This window comes from Triturus cristatus, chromosome 10, assembly GCF_964204655.1.
Source record: "Triturus cristatus chromosome 10, aTriCri1.1, whole genome shotgun sequence".
Lineage (NCBI taxonomy): Eukaryota > Metazoa > Chordata > Amphibia > Caudata > Salamandridae > Triturus > Triturus cristatus.
In genome coordinates, this window is record NC_140593.1 from 757,551,936 (window position 1) to 757,573,162 (window position 21,227).

General features: G+C 45.3%; 1 protein-coding gene across 4 annotated transcripts in view; it reads left to right on the forward strand.

Annotated features, from left to right (window-relative positions):
- Positions 1-19,543: 19,543 nt before the first annotated feature.
- Positions 19,544-21,227, forward strand: part of LOC146789963 (fibroblast growth factor receptor substrate 2-like) — a 221,683-nt gene continuing 219,999 nt past the window's right edge. For 2 of the 4 annotated variants that reach the window (XM_085628283.1, XM_085628285.1), the window contains exon 1: positions 19,544-19,958. The gene's annotated coding sequence lies outside the window, so the exon portion shown is untranslated. The remainder of the gene's footprint in view (positions 19,959-21,227) is intronic. The other 2 variants (XM_085628284.1, XM_085628286.1) reach the window with 1 other exon arrangement.

Consider the following 21,227-nt stretch of genomic DNA (forward strand, 5'->3'; position numbering starts at 1 on the left):
CTGGTTGCGTGGAAAGGCTATGGCCCGGAGGAGCATTCATGGGAACCGGCTGAAGGGGTTCATGCTCCGCGCTTGGTCTCCTTGTTCCATCGGCGTTTTCCTGCCAGCGCTGGACCCGTGGGGAGCCGCTGAGAGGGAGGATGTACTGTCAAGAATTCCTGTCATACAAGGGAAACACGCCCTTATGTAAACAGGAGAGCTGTTACATAACTCAAGGGAATCACGCCCTTATGTAAACAGGAGAGCTGTTACATAACTCAAGGGAAACACGCCCTTATGTAAACAGGAGAGCTGTTACATAACTCAAGGGAAACACGCCCTTATGTAAACAGGAGAGCTGTTACATAACTCAAGGAAAACACGCCCTATAAAGGGAGGAACCGGGAGGTACAAGGCTGTCGGATATTGTGTTTACACCGACGTACCTGCTTCGTGAAGAGCAGTGTTCCGGAGTGGTGCTCCAGTAAGGCAAGAACGGAGGTAGGTCGAGTCGTTACTCCCTGGGCCGTGTCTTGCCCCATCGTCACCTGTGAAGGACCCGGAAGCTCTACCGGTCAACCATTGAGCTTCGCTTTTTGACTCGGCTGAGTCCAAGCGCAGTGGCGCTTTTGCTGGTTGGAGTCGTAACTCCCAGCCCGACCAGAGACACAGGGACTGCCAGCTGTAACGCACACCAGGAGGTGTTTGCCGCGTTACAGACTCGGAAGTCCACAGGATCGATCGAGCGGCTGCTCTCGGTTCAGTCTTCTTGCTTGTGATTGGGGTATCGGTGACGCATCACCAGGAGGTGACTCCGCGTCCCGGTGCAGTCTGAGGAAGAGGTTGAGCGGCTGCTCCCTTCAGGTAGAGACCCCGGCTGGGTGTTTCCCTGACTCCTCAATTCTCCCCAACACTCTTCGTGCCCCTCACAGCCTACCGATTGGCATTGTCGGCCATTTCATTTCTGCCCTCTGTTGGCATACGCCGGGATCGGTGTATATGCAGAGGACGGTTAGGACCATCCGTGCTGTGGGCTGGTAACGTACTTAGCCTGGAGGATTCCAGTGACTATAACTTTTGTTTGTTCTTTGTATTTTATTTGCCTTCATTAAAAGAACTAACCCTTCACAAGTGGTTGCGTCCTCATTGTCGTGTCTGTTAAACGATCCTGAGACGTTCAGGGCGTTACACACATTTACATCTAGGTGTGAGCATCCCAATAGTTCCCAGCCAACTATACTTCAACATGGAGTACACTCGGCTGGGAAAGCAGGCCTGATGACCCCTTAAATTTGTCCTTTATTTTGGGCCCAGCTGGAATTTAAAATAACAAAGCCCCCCTCAACACTTATATGTTGCTGCTCTGAACAAAAGCAGACAATGTGCAGGCACTGCTGAAAGTGTTCTGGTGTCTGAAAATTGCACCCGGACTAGGTCAGCATATTTCAGTGGGGCCCAAGTTCTGGCGTGGTAGACGATGTCCACCATGTGAAAATAATGGGTGGACACCGTCTACCCCCTTGTACCCCTGACTAATGGCCTGGTCCTAACAGTAAAATTTCCAAATTGTCATTTTACTTTGGAAAGGCTAATAGCCCTATTGCAGAGTTCTTCAATCTGTGGGGCGCGCACCTGGGGGGGCGCGACACCATCCCAGGGGGGGCGCGCGCTCCACTCTAAGAACTCCAGTATGGTTGGAGGGGGGAGGGAGGGGAAATCGATGGGGCACTACTGTGCCCATGCTTTTGTCTTGCTAAATCTCCCAGGAGGGGGTTAATTCATAAAGCTGAAATGCTTCAGCTGCAGTGGGAGGCAGGATGTCTCCTCTGCTAAAACCAAAAGCAAATGAACAGACAGTGCTGTCCGTTCGATATCATAGCAGAGGAGACCCCTTGCCTTCCATTGCAGCTGAAGCATTTCAGCTCTATGAATTAATCCCCTCCTGGGAGAGTTAGCTCTTCCAAGAAAGGAGACAAAGTTTCCAGAGACGTTTTAAGGCATGGGTAAAGTGGGGTCCGGGCCAGGGCCCCAGCCTTTCAAAGGGGTTGGGGGGGGGGGACTGAAAGAGCCAGCTCTGTTCTAAAGTCTTGCCCTCATGACCTTGAAATTCTTTTACCACAATGTTCTAAATAGCGTTTTTCTATCATTCATTTTTAATGTGTAAGAGTCTATTATAGATATTTTGCAGACAAAATTTGTTTATGCGTCATGCAACATCCATATAAAAAGTTTATTTTAAATCAATACAGGACCTCGCATATGAGAAATGGGAGGGTGTGACAGAGATTATTTGCAGTAATATTAGTGAACTGCAGTTGTGTTACATACTGAAAACACACATCACTATCCCTGAATATCAGATGTACACACATGTAGTATTTGACCAAAGAAGGCATGAAAAAGCTGAGACTGGATCATAAAATTAAAGCTGGTCCAAACAGGGGCCCCCAAAATACATTTGTCCCAGGGCCCCCAAAATCCTTAAAACATCCCTGAAAGTTTCTTTTAAAATTACACAGGCAGGCGCGCAAAATGCCAGCCTGCCATGTGTTGTTTAAACAGCCTGCAAATTGCTTGTCTTGACACTAAATATGGTTATAAATAAAGAAGTATGTCTTTATTTGTAATGCGACTTTTCTGTCTTTGTTCTCTTTTATTATCAGTCATGGATCATTCAAGCAGCTCTAGAAAACAATTAAAGTTATTTTTATTTATATTTGCTGTTCAAAGTATGCACAGCTGAAAATACAGCTTTAGGTGACTGCTTCTTTTTATGCCGTCTGTGACATCAAAATAATGAGCTGGCAACCCTAATCATAAGACTGGAAGTATGTTGAGGGATCAGCACATTATTTCTTTCCTCCACCCTGATCCCTGGTTAATGCCATAATAGCAATAGTTTAACACATTTGAAACCCTATGCTGCCATCAATAACATGCTGAGTTACTTCAAATGTCTGGGATTGCACCTTGCATTCAGACAACTCGCTCCTCATTCTCGCCCTTCACTTTCTCCCACTCACCCTGCACTCACACTGATCACCATGCACTCACACCATTCACTCACTTACCCTCCACTCACAGTGATCACTCTGCACTCACAATGCACTTGCGCTGTTCACCCTGTACCTCACCCTGCAGTCACACGAGCACACTACTCACCCTGCACTCATGTGATACTTCACACACCTGTCCCCCTCACTGCTCAATCTGCAATCTCTTTCAAATAAGCCCATCCCTAACCATACATTAATTCGTCCCACTCTGCACTAAAATGCGCACCCAAATTCATATGGTCACCTCATTTACCCCTGTAAACAAGTATGGGCATGTCGTGCCCCATCAAGGTTTTCGTCCTAAATTACAAAAGGAGACATCTAAATGCACTGCAAACCAGCCTTCCAGGGGCCCCTTGATGGAGACAGTTCTGTTTTTGCCCTGATGACCTGGAATAATTCCTAAACAGACTCTTGCAAATACTGTTTTGTTTAATTTCTGTTTAATGTGATTGATTTGAGGGAATCTATTACTATTTGCAGAGAAATGTGTTTGTTTCATGCAACAACTATAAAAAAGTTAACCATAAAAAAGTTAGATCCAAGCGCGTCCTCACATATGAGAAATTGGAGGATATCACAGATATTATTCACTGTAAAATTAGTGGGCTGCTGCTTTGTTACAACAGTGAAAACACATCACTATCTCTGACTATTAGATGTAAACGCTTTTAGAATTTCGACTACAGTGCCTGTGCACCGTTAGTAGCCTGGCTAAATTGGGTATGGCAGAGCTGAAAGTAAATCATTTAAACTCAAAGCTGTACTGAACAGGGGCCCCAAAATTGGTTTTGGCCCAGGGCACCCAAAATCCCTAACATGTCCATTCCATCACAAAATCTGTCAGACAACATTACTCTGAATAAAATAGACAACATAATTACTTTATTATTAGTTCAATTTTTTTTTAAACATAAACCCGACGTGTCCTAACCCCCACTGCTTCAGGCAAGCAACTTATCGAACCACTAAGGAATTCTCAATTAGGTGTTCGTTCAACGCCCTCTCTGTGGACTTTCAACTGTCTTCGGATCCATAACTGGTTGGTGGGCAATTATCCCATTATAATGCTGCCTAAAACGTTTGTTAATGATTTCTAGAGAAGATTTGTTTCTCGTGTACCAGCTCTGAACTAGGGAGTGCTCGAAAAATCTGACAACACTGTCTCCCTTACAATCCCTGTCTTGGCTGAAAATGACTGCAGAATATTCAGCTTTGGGAGAAACTGCTATCAAAACTCTCTTGCCTTTCAGTTCGTTCTATTTATGTGAGATTGGGTTCTCAGCACTTACGGTATTAAAGATTAAGTACCGTTCAAGACTGGACGTGGAGCACAACCTGAGGATGGCAGTAGCAAAAATCCATCCACAGATTGACCGTCTCTGATAAAAAGGCCCACCTCTCACATTTATGTTGGTGGTGTTATTATCAATCTATGTCATGTCTAAAACAAAGCATCCTAGTAAAAGCAATTTGCGCACATTTTATCTTGGAAAGTGGTGTTTTGAACTGTGCAATAAGCCTCTGTCATTTCACCACACCCACTCACAAACCTGCCGTTTACTAAACACTCTATTTTTGTATTGAACATTATTTGCTGGATATGCCCGGAATATGTGCGTGGCGGTCGATTCCAGAAATTTCTTCTGTCAGGTGGTGGGGGGCCCAACATCTAAAAAAGTTTGAAGACCTCTGCCCTATTGGCTAGTACAGAGTTACAGGCTGCCATTGCTGTCCAGCTAACGTCTGAATGGGACTACTAGAATGTGCACTTCAAGGTATCAAATTAATCGTAGCATTAAACCTGACTTCAATTAATCAAGAAGCATTTGTAAAGCGCGACACTGTCACCCCTAGGGGTATCTAGGCGCAGAGGCTACTGTGACTCCCTCGAAAAGCCAGGTCTTGAGTCTCTTTCTGAAGTCTGTAAAGGATAATGCTGTTCGGAGGTGTGGGGGAAGTCGTTCCAGGTCTTGGCGGTGATGTAGAAGAAGGAGTGGCCCCCGCACTGGCTGTGACAGATGTGGGGGGGGGAGGCTTGGGGGGGTGAGGAGGAATGCAAGTGTCTGGAGAGTTGATGACCAGGCAACTGTTTAAATGCTCCTTACAGGCCTTCTTGATCTTCTCCCTGTCAAAAATGGTTGCCTCATCCGGGCCGGAGTTGCCAAGCACCACTCTTTTGAGCTTTTCAAAAGTTCACAAACTTTACGGTTACCCATGCTTGTTTGAGCTGTGGACTAAAAAGCAGAAATATACATTTTAATTAAAGATCTATATCTCCGTAACTCTCTGGTGGATTTTGCTCATCTTGCTGTCTAAAAATTCATAAAGATATAATCTGTTTTTATAAACTGGTGTTGAATTTTTTTTTCGTGTTCTGTGATTTTCTTAGTTTGTCATTTGGAGCTTCTAAATGCTTTTCACTAGTTCCTTTGTGTAAGCCTTGCTGCTCAAAGCCACAGCTACCCAGTGTTGAGCAAGAGATTTTACAAACGAGCCTGACTGGACCCAAGATGGTTTCGTGAATGTAGTACACTTGAGGTTGCACAACCACACATAATGAGGCACCAGCATCCTCACACATACAAAGTATGTAAATTCAACATTTTGGCTTACCATATTTTCATTGCAATATTTGTGCATCACAATATTTTTGTTCCCAATATATTGTCTCTCTTGCACTGATAAAGCAATGACTTAAGAAAACTTTCATTTTCCTGTAGTGATAATGCACAATCCACCTCATATTCATCAATATGCCCACCACATAACATTGTGCTGCAGATACCAATGGCACCATCACCACTCACAACCTAAATGTCCTCAACCCCATGGGCCACTGAAAGCAACATGTCCCTACCATTAAAGGCATCCTCCAGTAATCACTAAGTTCTCCTGGCCCTACCCTCTACAGACCTACAACCTGTTAGGGTTCCCTGTTAGCTCCCCGTTAGCTCCCACTGAAGTGTACGAGGAATCATAACATTGAGCATGTGCCACTCTCTCATTGGTTCCTTAGACAAGAGTATGTACTTTTTAGAGGATCCCTAGACCTGAAGGTGCATACTTTAGAGACGCTCCCTAACTCCTTTAAAGTCGCTTCCACGAATCAGTGCTTGGCTTACTGATCCGTCGTGTGAATGGTGACCACGCCCCTTACTTTCAGCTCATCGTTGTGTACTGCTTCGACTTCTGAACTTACTCTAGCCTCGTTCTTTCCTGTTCCTGCATTGTATTTTGTGCAAGAAAGTTCTCCGACACAAGACTTCGGAAAGAGGCTTTCCCCTGCTCTTTCGCCAGAGTTGGTCACGCTACAGAACCTCGCTGTGGCCAAAATTTGCGTGTCATACCCGATTGGGAGATCCCGCCCCTGCGTCTGACTAGTCCCGGCTGGAGCCGGCCAGAGAGGTGCACCCGCTTCTCAGGTAAGCGTGTTTGTTGTCTGCTCTGCTCGTATTTTAGTTTTGAGCCGGTCAGCGCAGCGAGTTTCTTGAGAGATGGGGAAACCTCTTCTGCTCCGCTCCCGTCCGGACAGTTTTGAGCAGGGTCAATGTTCGTGGTTGCTCCGCTCCTGTAGACACTTGACAGGAGCCGGCCAACACGGCATTCAGTCAGGTTCCAGACAGGTCTTGGCTGCTCCGCTCTTCTGTAGACTTTGATAGAGCAGGCCAGCAGGAATTGTCTGTGCACTCAGGGTGTAGTAGTATGAGAGAACCCTAAACCCCCTCAGCATTTGAGTCCCACTCTCCTTCTTACCCTCACATATCCCTGGTAGTCTAGAACCGTTTTCTTGGGCTATACCATCCTTATTCCTACCGTAACCCTGGTGTGTATGAAGGTGAAAGTGTCCTCTTTTGGTGTCGCTCCTTTTTAAGACCTAACGACATCCAAGAGAAATTCAAAGCCTACTCATTGGTCTCCCTGGATTCAAAAGGCACTTCTGGTTTTTTTGTATACTGAAGACTCACCAGAAGTAAGTGAGCCATATGAGTAGAGTGGACATGTATTAATGTGATTATGGGCAGATCATCTAAATTCTCCTTGTATTCTTTTCCAGGTCTTCCCTGATCAACTACCCTCATTACCTGATACACAAACAAAACTTAGGGGAAGAGTGGTGGTCACTCATGGGTTATTCCCCTCACGTTTAGCAAACAAGATCTCATGAGAGAGTGTTTCTGTCTCCCTCTGAGGATTGTCTTCTGAAAGTGTGGAGAGCAGCATCTTCACTCCTGTGGAAAATCGGAACAGAAGGTACCACCTTCTTGGGACTAGCGCAACACAACCCTTGACTCGCTGCCACTCCTGACATGCATTTTCTCATCCTCAGTTTCCTAGACATCTATCTTGCCGCTTATCTACAAGCATAAACCCAAATAATAATTCCTAATGAAATAAACAAACTTATTGAGGCAATACACAATCATCTTTGCAACATCATCTTTAGTAAAGGATGGTCATTGCACTGATGTGGGTCTACATCTCTTCACATGAAGCATGGACCTGCTGCTTCCTTCCACCATCACACACTTCAGAGAGCAACCTTCTGGAATAAAGGTGGGAAAAAGCAGATCTGGACAATAATTCCGGTTTCTGCAGTGAAAAACATTGAACTAGAAAAATCTTCAAATCAAGTCAAACTGGACAAGATTCAGAGGAGCAGAAGAAGACTTCCAAGACTTATTATTATTATTATATAAAATTTGTAACGCGCGCAGTTACCCAGGGGCATCCCGGCGCTGTGAACACAGACACGAAAGGCTCTTACTCAATCCTACACTGGAAATAAGTGTGTTTTAAGTAGTTTCCTGAAGTGCAGGATATTGGGCTCAGCGCGGATCTTAAGGGGCAAGGAATTCCAGTGTGACGCTACTTGCACCGAGAAGCGTCGGCCCCCGGTGCGAGCTCTTTTTACTCTTGTGGTCTGCATCAGATGTCTTTGATCCGAGCGCAGTGGGCGTGTGGGCTTGTAGGGGCGTGCCATAGAAGACAGAATAGAAGGGCCCCTGCCGTACAAGATTTTATGGGCCGTACATAGCGCCTTAAATTTCACCCGCTCCTTAACAGGGAGCCAGTGGAGCGCTTTCAGGGCGGGGGCAGCTGATTGTCTACGCGGCACTTCCATTAACACCCTCGCTGCTGCATTCTGCACCTGCTGAAGGGTTTTGAAAGTTGCTTCTGGGGCGCCCAAAAATAGTGCGTTCCCGAAGTCGAGCCGCGACAAAATTAGGCCGCGAATCAAAAGCTTCCTGGAAGAGTTAGGGAGCAGAGGTAGCACTTTGCGAGCAGAACGCAGCAAGCCAAAGCATACCCCCGCGGTTTTCCTAGCATGGGTCCTGAAGGATAGATCTTCCTCCAACCAAACCCCCAAGCTCTTGATTTCCTTCTTGGGGGATGGTGGATCACCCAGGGACCGCGGCCAGCAACTGGTGATGAGAGAGGGACAGGCCTTGCCCAGCACCATCAGCTCAGTCTTGTCACCGTTGAGCTTCAACGCGGACTGAGACATCCAACGATGAACATTGGAGAGACAGTCATGAAGGACTTCGGGTTGTTCTTCCAGCTGGGTGAGGCCCACAACCAGCTGCGTATCATCAGCTAGCTGATGATCTTCACTCCTGAAGGGGAGACCATTCTTTCAAGGGGAGCCATATAGGTGTTAAATAAGGTAGGGCTCAAAGATGAGCCCTGCGGGACTCCACATTGAAGAGGGAACAAGGTGGACTGTTCTCCCCCTTCCCAGACTTGATAGGACCGGTCTGAGAGGAAGGATTTCAACCATTTAAGGGCCATCCCTTTAACACCCACCTCTGCCAGCCGTTGGAGGAGCACCTGATGGTTAACGGTGTCAAAGGCCGCACTCAGGTCCAGGAGGATCACTGCCACTGACCCCCCTGAATCGAGAATGCTCCTTGCTTCCTCCACCACTGCCAGTAAGGCTGTATCTGTCCCCTGACCAGGGCGAAAACCCGTCTGGGAATCCCCTAGCAAATGGTGGTCTTCAAGATGGCGAGAAAGTTGGTAATTGACCAGCTTCTCTGCGACTTTAGAAAAACCGGGCAAGAGTGAAATGGGCCTAAAATTGGCCAGATTAGACGGATCTAGTCCCGGTTTCTTCAAAAGTGCTTTGACAACAGCGGATTTCCACCTTTGAGGCACTATTCCTTGTGCAAGCGAAAGATTAATAAGATCCGCAAGCGGAGAGGAAAGAACATTTGCCACCTGTTTAAGGGATTTCATAGGCGCCGGGTCACTTGGAGACCCACTCTTCATCTTTTTCAGGATCTTTTCGACCTCCTCCTCTGAGAAGGGGCCGAACGATAGCAGCTCAGCGGGACTTATTGTTGAGCTGATGTCCATTTCCACGCTCTGCAACATCGCTGGCAGTGAGGACAGAATCTTTTCGATTTTCAAATGAAAGAAGTTGGCGAGCTCCTCACATTTCTCCTGCGGGTTGTCATGGACAACTGGGGGAACCGGGGCCTTCAGCAGCTCTTTAAAGATCTTAAAAGATTCCCCTGGGGAATTGCTTGCCTTCTCGATCCGAACACTAAAAAAGTTCTTTTTAGCCTCCTTCAAAGCCACCTTGTACTTCCTCATCCCTACCTTGTAATCATTCCGATTTTCGTCGGTCCGATCTCTTCTCCAAGCGCGTTCTAATCTTTTGCATGAAGTTCTGAGAACCCTAAGTTCGGGCGTGTACCAAGGGGCAGAGCCAACTCTTCTTTCTCTGAGAGGCCTCCTCTTTTTCGGGATCAGGGAATCCAAGGTGTTAGTGATCCAATTACCCACCTGCTGGTCCGCCATAGTGGGGTCAGTAGCAGGGGGAGGACAGGTTCTTGCTAACTCGGCTGCCCAACTTCCCACTGGCAGCCTCGACCAGATACGTTCCACAGTATGCCGTTGAGGTACCGGGTCTCTCCCTTTCACCCACTGCCAATTGAAAGGAACCAAATGGTGGTCAGTCCAGGGAAGAGCCAAGGGATGTAGGGCAAGCAAATTTTTTGAATTCGCAAAAATAACATCCAGCTGATGGCCTCTCTCATGGGTGGCGCCGACGTTAACAAGGTGAAGGTCAAGTGCACCCAACATGCCTTGCAAGTCTTTCGCCCATCTATCATGAGGGTCATCAAAGTGCACGTTCAGGTCTCCGATAACTAAAAAATTGGATGATGCCGCGGCTAAAGGTATGACTGCTTCGATAAAAGAGTCTACAAAGTTGCCCATAATAGCAGGAGGCCGATAAAGAAGGAGGCCTGATATAGAGAAAGTGGGGGATAGTCGCAACACGAATTGGCAGCTTTCTGAATTATTAATGCCGCAATCCACAGCCTTGCACATGAAATTGTCTCTGTATAGGATGGCTACCCCTCCCCCCCTTCCATCTGGCCTGTCCTGATGAAATATGAGGTATCCAGATGGAAGGGCTTTTACAATATCCGGACCAGAGCTAGAGGTTAACCAAGTTTCTGTGAGAAACAACACATCCAGCTTATGGTCAATGATCAAAGAGTGGATTTCAGTGGCATGACAGGGTATGGACCTACAAATTCTGAAAAAGTTGTCTCAATGGGGCTCTTTCTCAAGCAAGCAATATGCTAGGGAATCAAGCAAACTGTAGATGTACAGGAAACAGCAACCTCCTTCTCTTTATAATGCCTAAAGAGTCATGACCTACAAAAGGAATGTGTTCTGGCAGTAAGTAAGATTCAGACATCTTAGTTTGGAGTTTCCTATTAGATCAGGTAACTTCAGGACATCAGCTTGTCACCCCTCAGAGGCTCATACATATGTGCTCCTTTTATTCACGTAATTGTAGTCTTAGTTCACTGTAATTGACCCAATTGGATCAATACACCTGAAAGGGCCGTTCTTGATTCGTTCTGGAACTTTTCTAGAGACACACTCCGATGGGTCTTTTAAACAGCATGAAAGTGTGAAGGGGAGAAAATCATTAATACACAGGCAGTTTAGAAATACATCTTCCTGATACATAATAACCAAAGGCCAATTAAGGAAGGTTTATTACAGAGCCAAAAATGACTGAGCATAGACACACCTCAACACAAAGGTATAGAAATACAACAGAAAGAGCATAAAGCCAAACCTACGCACCCAATTCAGATGGTGTAACATGATCAAGACTATTAGTTTGAGGAGGAGTATATAGACAATCAAGAAGCAAGAGTCCAAATTTCCCTGCATCAAGGGTTGGTGAATGAAGAGCATTTACATCTATCCCTACTCTATCGCTATGATGACATCCCTATGTTAATGAGTAAGCATTTCGAATCAGGAGGAAAGGTGTCAGTCGTGGAGTCTTCCTAAGAAGTCTCTCCACCGCTGGGATGGGTCAAGCAGCATAAAGCCCCCATCACAAGAAGTAGACTTCGTTCTGAGATGCTCCCTCTCCAAAGGCAAAAAATGTTAGCTGCTATCCCTAATGCCAACAACCAGTTATCCAAAGGTAGAATTCCCATGATGCACTTCTTGCATATACTCTACGATAGTTACAGTCTGGAGCGCACTTTTACATGATGTTCTTCATGTGTATCCCTTGCAACAATTCGTCCTTGGTTCCTGTGCCTTCCCCCATGTGAAACCGACTTTTTTACCTTATTGCATTCAAGCCATGTAATTGTAACTTCTTCTCTCCTTGCCTAGCTGCTTAAACAAAGACATTAGTTTAGAATGCTTCTCCACCTGTAATGTAAAAAGTGAGAAAGAACAGCATCCATTGTGCACATGAAACGCAGAACATTATTCCTAAAACAAGTGTTTGTCAGGGGTTTACATTTCAGGCCTACAACTTTAGCTAACATAAGAATTTATCACTTAAGCATTACGAGTTTGCATAACTATTTTACATTTCAACTAATACATTTACTAATTATAGAAAGTATCATTATTAAACAAATTTAGTACATGAGGAGTGTCAGACGTCACAACACGGTCTCTTCATGTTAGCGCTTCAGCCAGTTACATTTATTTCCTGTGTTAACTCATACTACTTGTCAGTAAGCTAAACTTATGTCACACAGATACATTAACGCAGTCACAATTCTAACACTCACATTTACACAAAACAGGATTATAGGCAGGTGGGCTCTACACGTGATTATGATGATGCACCCCTACAATTGAGTAAAATGCAATGCAAAATTTCCACTCAATCACACCTGATAACAATGATCTGTAAATGCAATGCCCAGAAACAAAAAAGGGGTGTCACAGTGATATGGAACCATCTGGTTACCATAGGTTAATAACTGTAACATCAATTATCTACAGTGCCTAAAAACTGCAAATAATTTAGTATAAACTAATATGTTAAGTGGTTTTAGAAGCACTGTGTACTAGAGTATGATATCTCTAGTAACATGAAAGCAGCTAAGGAAGTTACACCAAAAGCAAAAATAGTATTGCTTGCTCTTTCAATGTGCTAGAACGTAACATTAATTTGGCAGGCCAGGACATGAACTAACCACAGAAGGCTGATTGGCTTCACCTTTCGGCAGGGTCATTTTAGCTTCATGTGCCTTGTTGGTTAAAAAATTTGAAGACACTAGCCATGGACAGACTGGCTTATACTGCATTCTTGCAGTGCAAGAAAGCCCAGTCTGACAGGTTAGCGTGTAGCTGTTTTTTGCTGTTTGTGGGCTTGTTTTATGGACTGAAGGGTTAGTTTTTATTGTTCATTTCCCTTGAAGTGGGGTGGAGTAGAGTTGGGTAGACTGGAGTAGGGTAGATTGAAGTGGGGAGTGAGGTAGAGTGGTGTGGTGTGGTAGATTGCAGTGGGGTCGATTGAATTGGGGTAGACTGGGGTGGAGTGGGGTAGATTGGAGTGGAGTGGGGTAGATTAGGGTAGACTGGAATGGAATGGGAAAAATGGGTAGATTGGGATGGGTGGAAGTGGGGTACTTTAGAGATGGGTAGATTGGAGTGGAATGGAGTGGGGTAGAATGGTGTTGGGTAGATTTGTACAGGGTGAGATAGATCTGAGTGGGGTGAAATGGGTAGATTGGGGTAGAGTGAGGTAGAGTGGGTTAGATTGGAGTGGAGTGTAATACCTTGGAGTAGGGTAGATTGGGATGGGATAGATTGGAGTGGGGTAGATTGGAGTGGGGTAATATAGATGGAGTGTGGTGGGTTAGGGTGGATTGGATGGAGTGGGTTAGATTGGACTGGAGCAGGTTAGATAGAAGTGGAGTGGAGTAGATTGGAGTGAAGCAGAGTCGATTGGGGTAGAGTGGGGTGAAGTGTGGTAGATTGGGGTAGAGTGGAGTAGAGTGGCGTGGCGTGGAATGGAATGGGGTAGATTGGGTGGATTGGAGTTCGGTAGATAGGAGTGGAGTGGGGTACACTGTGGTAGATTGGTTTGAGGTATATTGAGGTGGACTGGAGTGGGGTGGATTGGAGTGGAACAGGGTAGATTGGAGCGCAGTGGAGTTCAATAGATTAGAGTGAAGATTGGAGTGGGGTAGATTGGAGTAGAATGGAATGCAGTAGATTGGCATAGGGTAGACTGATATAGATTGGAGTGAGACAGAGTGGAGTAGATTGGAGTGGAGTGAGATAGATTGTAGTGAAGTGAGGAATGGAGTGAAGTGGGGTAAATTGGAATGGAGTGGGGTTGATTTGACTGGGGTACATTGGAATGGAGTGGGGTAGATTGGAGTGGTATGAATGAGTTTGATTGGGGTATATTAAAGTGCATTTAAGTGGAGTAGGGTAGATTGGAGTGGAGTGGAGTCGTGGGATGGATTCAAATGAAGTGTGGTAGAGTGGGGTAGATTGGAGTGGGTGACGTTGGGTAGCTTGGAGTAGAGTTGGGTAGCTTGGAGTGGAGTTGGGTAGAGTTGGGTAGAATGAAGTGGAGTGGGATAGATTGGAGTGGAGAGGGGTAGATTGGAGTGGAGTAGAGTAGATTGCAATGTGGTAGATTTTAGTGGAGTGAGTAGAGTAGATTGGATCATACTGGAGTGGATTGGGTACATTGGAGTGGAGTGTGGTAGGCTAGGGTAGAGTGGAGTGGGGTAGACTGGGATAGAGTGGAGTGGAGTGTGGTAGATTGGGGTAGGTAGGAGTAGAGTAGAGTGGGCTTGATTGGGGTAGAGTACGGTGGGGTAGATTGGAGTGGGGTGGATTGGAGTGGATTGAGATAGCGTAGATTGGAGTAGGACTATTTGGATCGATTGGGTTTGATTGGATTGTAATGGGGTGTAGAGTGGGTGGTGTAGATTGGAATGGAGTAAATTGAAGTGGTGATGTGGGCTAGATTTGGTGGAGTAGAGTTGGGTAGATTGCAGTTGGGTAGATTGGAGTGGAGTAGATTTAGGTAGATTGTAGTAAAGTGGAGTGGAGTGAAGTGGACTAGACTGGGGTAGACTGGAGTGGAGTGGGATAGCTTCTGGTAGATTGGAGTGGAGTGGGGTAATTGGTGTGGTGTGGAGGGGCGAACGGTGGAGGGGCATAGAGTAGAGTGGCGTGTTGTGTCATGGAGTGAGTGGATTAGAGTGGAGTGTGTGGCATGGAGTGGCATGTCATAGAGTGTCTTACAGTAGAAGGGCATAGAGTGGAGTTGAATGCCATAGAGTGGAGGGGAGTGGAATAGAGTGTCATGACAGAGAGCGGCGCCTTTGAAGCACCGGCACCCCTGCTTTTCATGTTACTCGCTATCTGCACCTGACAAGAGAAGTCACTGGGGGACTAAATTCTTCATCCCTAATGTAATTTTAACTCCTATTGCTGCGTTTTGAAATTTAACTGTGTGTATTTTAATGTTCTATTTGCACTGACGTTTTGTGTGCTATATCTCGTGTAGTGATTCCCCTTACCTGTTAGTCCTGCCTAGATCCCGTTCCGCTGTGGCCTGTGTCGATTGTGCGGAGGGTCGATCGGCAGCATACACTTCCGGTGGCCGGAAGTGCAGGTCGACGCTCTAGTGTTTGAGCTGCCCCGGTCTCTTCTATTTAAATCGGGCTAAGGCGCGGACGCGCGCAGCGGCGCGCCAAAGGCAAGCCCGTCTGCTCCCGTCCGCGCCCGACCGCCACCAGTCGCCACAACCCCTGGTTATTGACAGGTAATCTTGCTTATTGTGTGGGAAACTAATCCCCTTTTATTGTAGTTCTTGCTCATTTTTAATAATGACTATTCTACGATATTCGAGGGAGGATTTATTAGAAATTAATACATCCACTCTGGTCTGCTCTGATTGTCACTTAGTAAGCCCTGGGATAGTTTCAAGTATCCCCCACATACTTAGGCCTGTAAAGGTGGCTTCATTAGGCACTGTAGATGGACGAAAACATCAGCAACTCAAGGCCATCTACCTGAATGCTCGTTCCATTCCTAAGCACTCTGTTGAACTGTGGGCCCTGATAGATCAAGAGGCACCCGACATCTGTCTAATTACGGAGACTTGGCTTCATGACCATACTTTGCCTGATATACATGTAGCGTTTCCTCCTCAGTATAGAATAATGAGAGCAGATAGGACTCAGACAAAGGCGGGGGGGTCTATTAATAGCTACTTTGGACGATCTGGACCTAACTGTTCTAGAAGTCCTTGTTGAAAGCTGCCTTGAAATTTGTATCTTTAAACTCAAAGCCGGCCGTCATGGAACCTGGAGGGGTGCTCTGGTGTATCGTCCACCTGGTCCCAAAGGTAACTTTACTGAAAAACTCTTGGAGCTCCTAGCACCGCACGTCTTGGCAGCAGATAACTTTCTTATGATTGGGGATTTTAACTACCATATTGATGTAGATGGCAACCCTGACACTGAAAAATTGATGTCCTCCATGAGTATTCTAGGCCTTACTCAAATGGTGCATGAATCCACTCACAAGGCTGGTCATACTCTGGACCTTCTTTTCACTAACCAGTCTGAGATAGTTGTATCACCACCCGTCCCATTATTATGGACCGACCACTGCCTTTAATTCCTTATATGTCCAGAGAAAACAAGCCTCTGAAAATCGATTCCTCGTGGCGAAGACCCTGGCGCAAAGTAACTTTGCCTCTTTTTCTAGAACACTTCCCCTGTGATTTAATAAGGCCTGACCAAAATATAACCCAAACGTTGGCTTCGCTAGAGGAAGCAGTTTCAAATACGCTGAGAACTATAGCCCCGCTGACATTGGTAAAGACCAAGATAAGAAATGCCCCCTGGTTCACGGACCAGCTTAGAGCTACTAAGACTATGTGTCGGACAGCGGAGCGCAAATGGCGTAAAAATAAATGTCTAGAGGACCGTGCTAATTATAAAGAACTCCACCACACATATATGCAGGAAATCAAAACCGCTAAAACATTGTTCCTTACTAACAGGATAAACAAGGCAGGCAATTCCACCAAGGAGCTTTATAAGGTCCTGAATGAATTTACCACTCCCAGGAATCTGCAGCCTGCTCCTGTTTCACCACACTGGGCGGACTCTCTCTCCAAATTTTTTGAAGAAAAAATCTCAATCATTCATCATTTTTTTACGTCCAATATCAACAGTCTGCACTTAACTAATGATTCCCCTGCTCTCACGACTCCCTCCTACCATTTCGAGGAATTCACTGCAGTCGATCCAGGGACAGTCCTTAAGACTCTACAGAGGGTAAAATCTGGTTCTCCTACTGACCTTATTTCTTCGAAACTACTTGTAATGGTCGCTCCTGCATTGGTTAGCAATATTACAGACTTATGTAACAAATCATTATCAGAAGCTGTCTTCCCCTCTAACTGGAAAACTGCCTGCGTGAAGCCTATCTTGAAAAAACCCACGGCCGATCCCAGCCTCCTCTCAAACTACCGTCCGATCTCTCTACTCCCCTATCTTGGGAAAGTAGTAGAATCCCTTGCTAACCAGCAAATTGTCGGTTATTTGGAGAGTCATGAGCTATTGGACCCTTCACAATCAGGGTTTAGAGCGGCTCATAGTACGGAGACGGCACTGGTCGAGGTCACCGATAACATCAGGCGGGCCCTGGACAGACAACAACCAGTAGTCCTCGTACTTCTCGATTTGTCAGCCGCATTTGACACCATCTCCCATAGCATTATAATTCATCGGCTAGGAGAGATTGGTGTCAGCGGCTCGGCCCTGAACTGGTTCAGAAGCTACCTCTCGGACCGCAGCACTACCGTTCAGGTGGGACTTAGTACCTCCTCCACTAGACCTGTCACTACGGGTGTTCCGCAGGGCTCCATTTTGAGCCCCACTCTTTTCAATCTTTAAGTGGCTCCTTTAGCTCCAGTGATCAGAGCATACGGATTTGAGGTCATATCGTATGCCGACGACACTCAGATCATAGTCACGCTGGGCCCGGATCCCAAGGAAACCATGACGCGTTTCCAAAACTGCATGTCCCATGTGAACAAGTGGATGAAGGATAACCATCTGCAACTGAACGGTGCAAAATCCGAGATTATGCTTTTTGGAAAAGCGTCAGAATACTGGTCTTCATAATGGTGGCCCTATGACCTTGGCGCCTGTCCTGTTCCTAAGGAGGTAGTCCGCAACCTGGGTTTTCACATGGACAATCAATTGTCCATGCGGGCCCAGGTTAATCATGTAGTAAGTTCCTGTTTCGGAACTATGCGCACACTGCGGAGAGTCTTTAAATGGATCCCCCTGGAGGCAAGAAAACTGTTGCTTCAGGGTTTGATTACCAACCGAATGGATTATGGAAATGCACTTCTGCTATCCGTAAATGAATCCTTTTTAAACAAGCTCCAAGTGTTGCAAAATATTGCAGCCAAGATGATTTTGAATCTCCTGCAACGTACCTCCTCTGCCCCATGTCTCAGAGCCTTGCACTGGCTCCCAGTGAAAAAGCGCATTCTCTTCAAGGTTTTATGCCTCACCCATAAATACCTTTATGGAAACAAACCGCAGTACTGGTCCAGAAAACTCTGCTGGTACAAGCCCCAGAGGGCATTGCGGTCAAGTGCTAAGTCCTTGCTCACTCCCTTTAGAATTTTTATCACCAGACAGGGTGGCAGATCCTTCTCATACCTAGCTCCGTTTTCCTGGAACAAGTTGCCGGTCGAATTGCGGCCCATCCCCGTTCATGGGTGTTTTCGAAACAGACTTAAAACCTGGCTGTTCGATCAGTAATTCCGCTCCGCCTTTTTCTCTCGCGCCATGAGACTCTTCGGAGTGATATGTCTGCGCTATAGAAGTGATGATGACTTGACTTGACTTGACTTGGAAGGGCATAAAGTGGAGTAGAGTGTTGTAGAGTGGAATGGTGTAAAGTGGAGTGGCATAGTGTGAAGTATATATGGTGTGGTAGCGCACTGCCATTACAGACAACATCTTTTCAATTGAAATGACCATTACATTTGCACTGACGTACAATTTTACTGCTCACAAACGATAATGTGTGGAGATGTCATCACCTAGTGTATCAAATTCAAATAATTTTTTCACCGCATTTCAGAATTACAAAAAAAAGTGCTTCATGGTACTTTCCTAATCCTAAAAATGTGAAACATCCACACAGTTAATTTTTGTTGTAGGGTAGAAAAAATAACACCCCACATGCTCTCCTCTCACATAGGTACTCAACAGGATTGTCACATAAATTCTTTCACTTTGAAGTCAGAGAAAGTAAAGTAAACACCAAGCTCCTTGCAAGACAGAGCCTGCCATTTGACCTCTGTCTTTGAAGGTACAGCAAATATGACAAGATAAGAGCAAGATTTAAAGGCCTGTTTACAGAAAGCCAGTTCTCGGAAGGATACAGTAAACAAATGTTGCTTACAGAGGCACAAACTCAAGATGGACAGCCTAAAGCAAATAAAGCCAGCAAATAGAGAGCAAGCAATTGTGAGTTACAAACCACAAAGCCAATAGTATGCAACGGGCGAAATGCATTCCGCGGGAAGCTTTCAGAAAACTCACAAGAAGTAGTAAGCAAATCAGACTGGTAGCCTTAGACCTAAAAACGAGCAGTCAGGGCCTATACCATACCTTGCAAAGCACCTGTACAGCTTGTCTTTACAAGTTCACAACTGCCCCGATTTGAAAATGTGGGCACTTTTTAGCCATCTGATTCACTATTTGGGGCCACTTTTATTGTGGTGCCCAGGCCTAGTTCATGTGTCAAAGGTAGTCCTGGCATTTTACAGAACTTTTACACTTTGTTAAGCACACGCCTCCCACACCCAATCTGCAGCTCAGAGTTTCTTGCCTTCAGTTGGGCTTCAAGCCAGGGCAGTAAAGGCTTTCTGCTGGGAGGGCCAATTTAGTATTCTAACGGCAGTCCCGAAAATTTGTGGGAACGTTCAAAATTCGCCAAGCAGTCTAAATAAAAAAAAGGCTTGAAAAGTTGTCATTTTACATTTCTTTGAAGTAGTGCCCTGACACTACTCACGGCAAAATTCTAGGGATACTCCAATTCCCAGTATGCATCGGGTGGTCAGCTAAAAAGCCAGGAAAGGCTGTGGAGCGTCACACGTGGCTTTTCTATTAACATTGCTGGTGTTTATTTACTTGCAACAAACGTGAGCTAATCCTCTGTATCTGAAAAATGAATAACCACAAATATTGGTGGACGGTAGTTAATCGTGGGGGTCTTAGTTAGCGGTTGCTGCTGCTGGTCGGAAGCAGACATGTTGACTCCAGGCACTTGGTGACACTCCAGACCCGAGGTTTCATTAACAGAGTGCGTTGCGAGGGCAGTTACTGCAAATAAGCGTCTCATTAATTCAAAGCATGCTGCACCGAAGCCACATCCATTCTCCGCACCTTTGCCGCTCTTAGTAAGCGTTGTTTTGAGTTTACAGCCAATTTTTCTTGAAATGCTGCCTCCTTGAAAAGTAGGAATTTAAAATTTTCAACCTGGACTTGTATAGAAGCCGTGTCAATTTCGACTCACTCGACCGGGAAACGTGCAATCTTTGGAGCAATTTCTGTGGGAAAATTGGTGAGTTGTGACACCTTAGAAGAAATAGCAATGCTATTAATAATTTTTCATAAATAACCGTTTAGATTAAAATGTGTCAAACAATTTGAATGGTACAATTAACTTAAGAAAGATACGTTTCTGAATGTCGAACTTTTGGTAGCCGGATGGTTAAAGCATTTTAAAAGACTGGTGGCATGACGAACTAGGCAGTCAGATTAGTTTATTTACTTAAATATGTTAAACGACGCAAGAGGGTCACTATTTGAAAATCTATGTTTTTCAGTGGTGTTTGATCAATCAAAGTGAGCAAAAAAGGTTTGCCATCAGAATGCGTTCTGGGAGTTGTAGTCTTGGTTTTTGTTAAATTGCATTATAATTGACGACAATCGTATGTAAAAACGAAAGGAAAGCAATGCCCACTAAAGGAATTTTTAGGGTGATGGGTAAAACATATTTTGGGACCCTCTGATTGTCACAACTTTTAATTTATTAACCTTTTCAGTTAATTCATGCCTATATGATGGCAAATAATGATGAATTACATATAAATGTGTCAGAAATGTGACACAAAAACAGATAACAGCTCAATTTGCCCATCGCCCACTAGTGAAATGGTGCCCAAAGAAAGCTTGAATAAGCATAGATAAACTAATGTCTTGTGTTTGCATCTACATCTTTTTTGACTTGCAATAACATTTTACCTGCGATTTAGTTTCTAACTTGCCTGTTCCACCATTTCAGTTCCATTTTAAGGCATGTGCAACTTTAGGTTCAAGGTCCCTATCGTCCAAGTGCCCCCGGGTAAAGTTATCTAATTCACTTCTGTCTCTTTATCTAACTCACTCAGTCTCTCTTCCAATTGCTATCACTGTCTCATGCTACTTACCCCACCTCGCCACACTCTACGGGGCATATTATCAAGGGCCTTATCTCCGCTTTTTTGGCTTTAAAAACCAAAAAAGCAGAGATAATGTTTTCGTCCTATTAACAAGAGGGTGATAACATGCATTAGCGCATGTTAGCACCCTTTTACCCGACTCCTCCCTTTGCATCTCTAATGAGATGCAAAGTGGGCGTCACTGGGCAGAACAACCTTGTAAGTATTGCTGATGTGCATATTGCAATATTTACATGGAGGCCCAGGCATTTATGCAGACGTTAGTTTTTGGAGAAAACCGCGGTTTTCGCCAAAAACTAACGTCTGCAAAAATGCTGACTTACCTATACTTAATATTGGAGGTGGATTGTGCGGATACGACCACAGGGTCGTATCGGCAAGGTTATCGC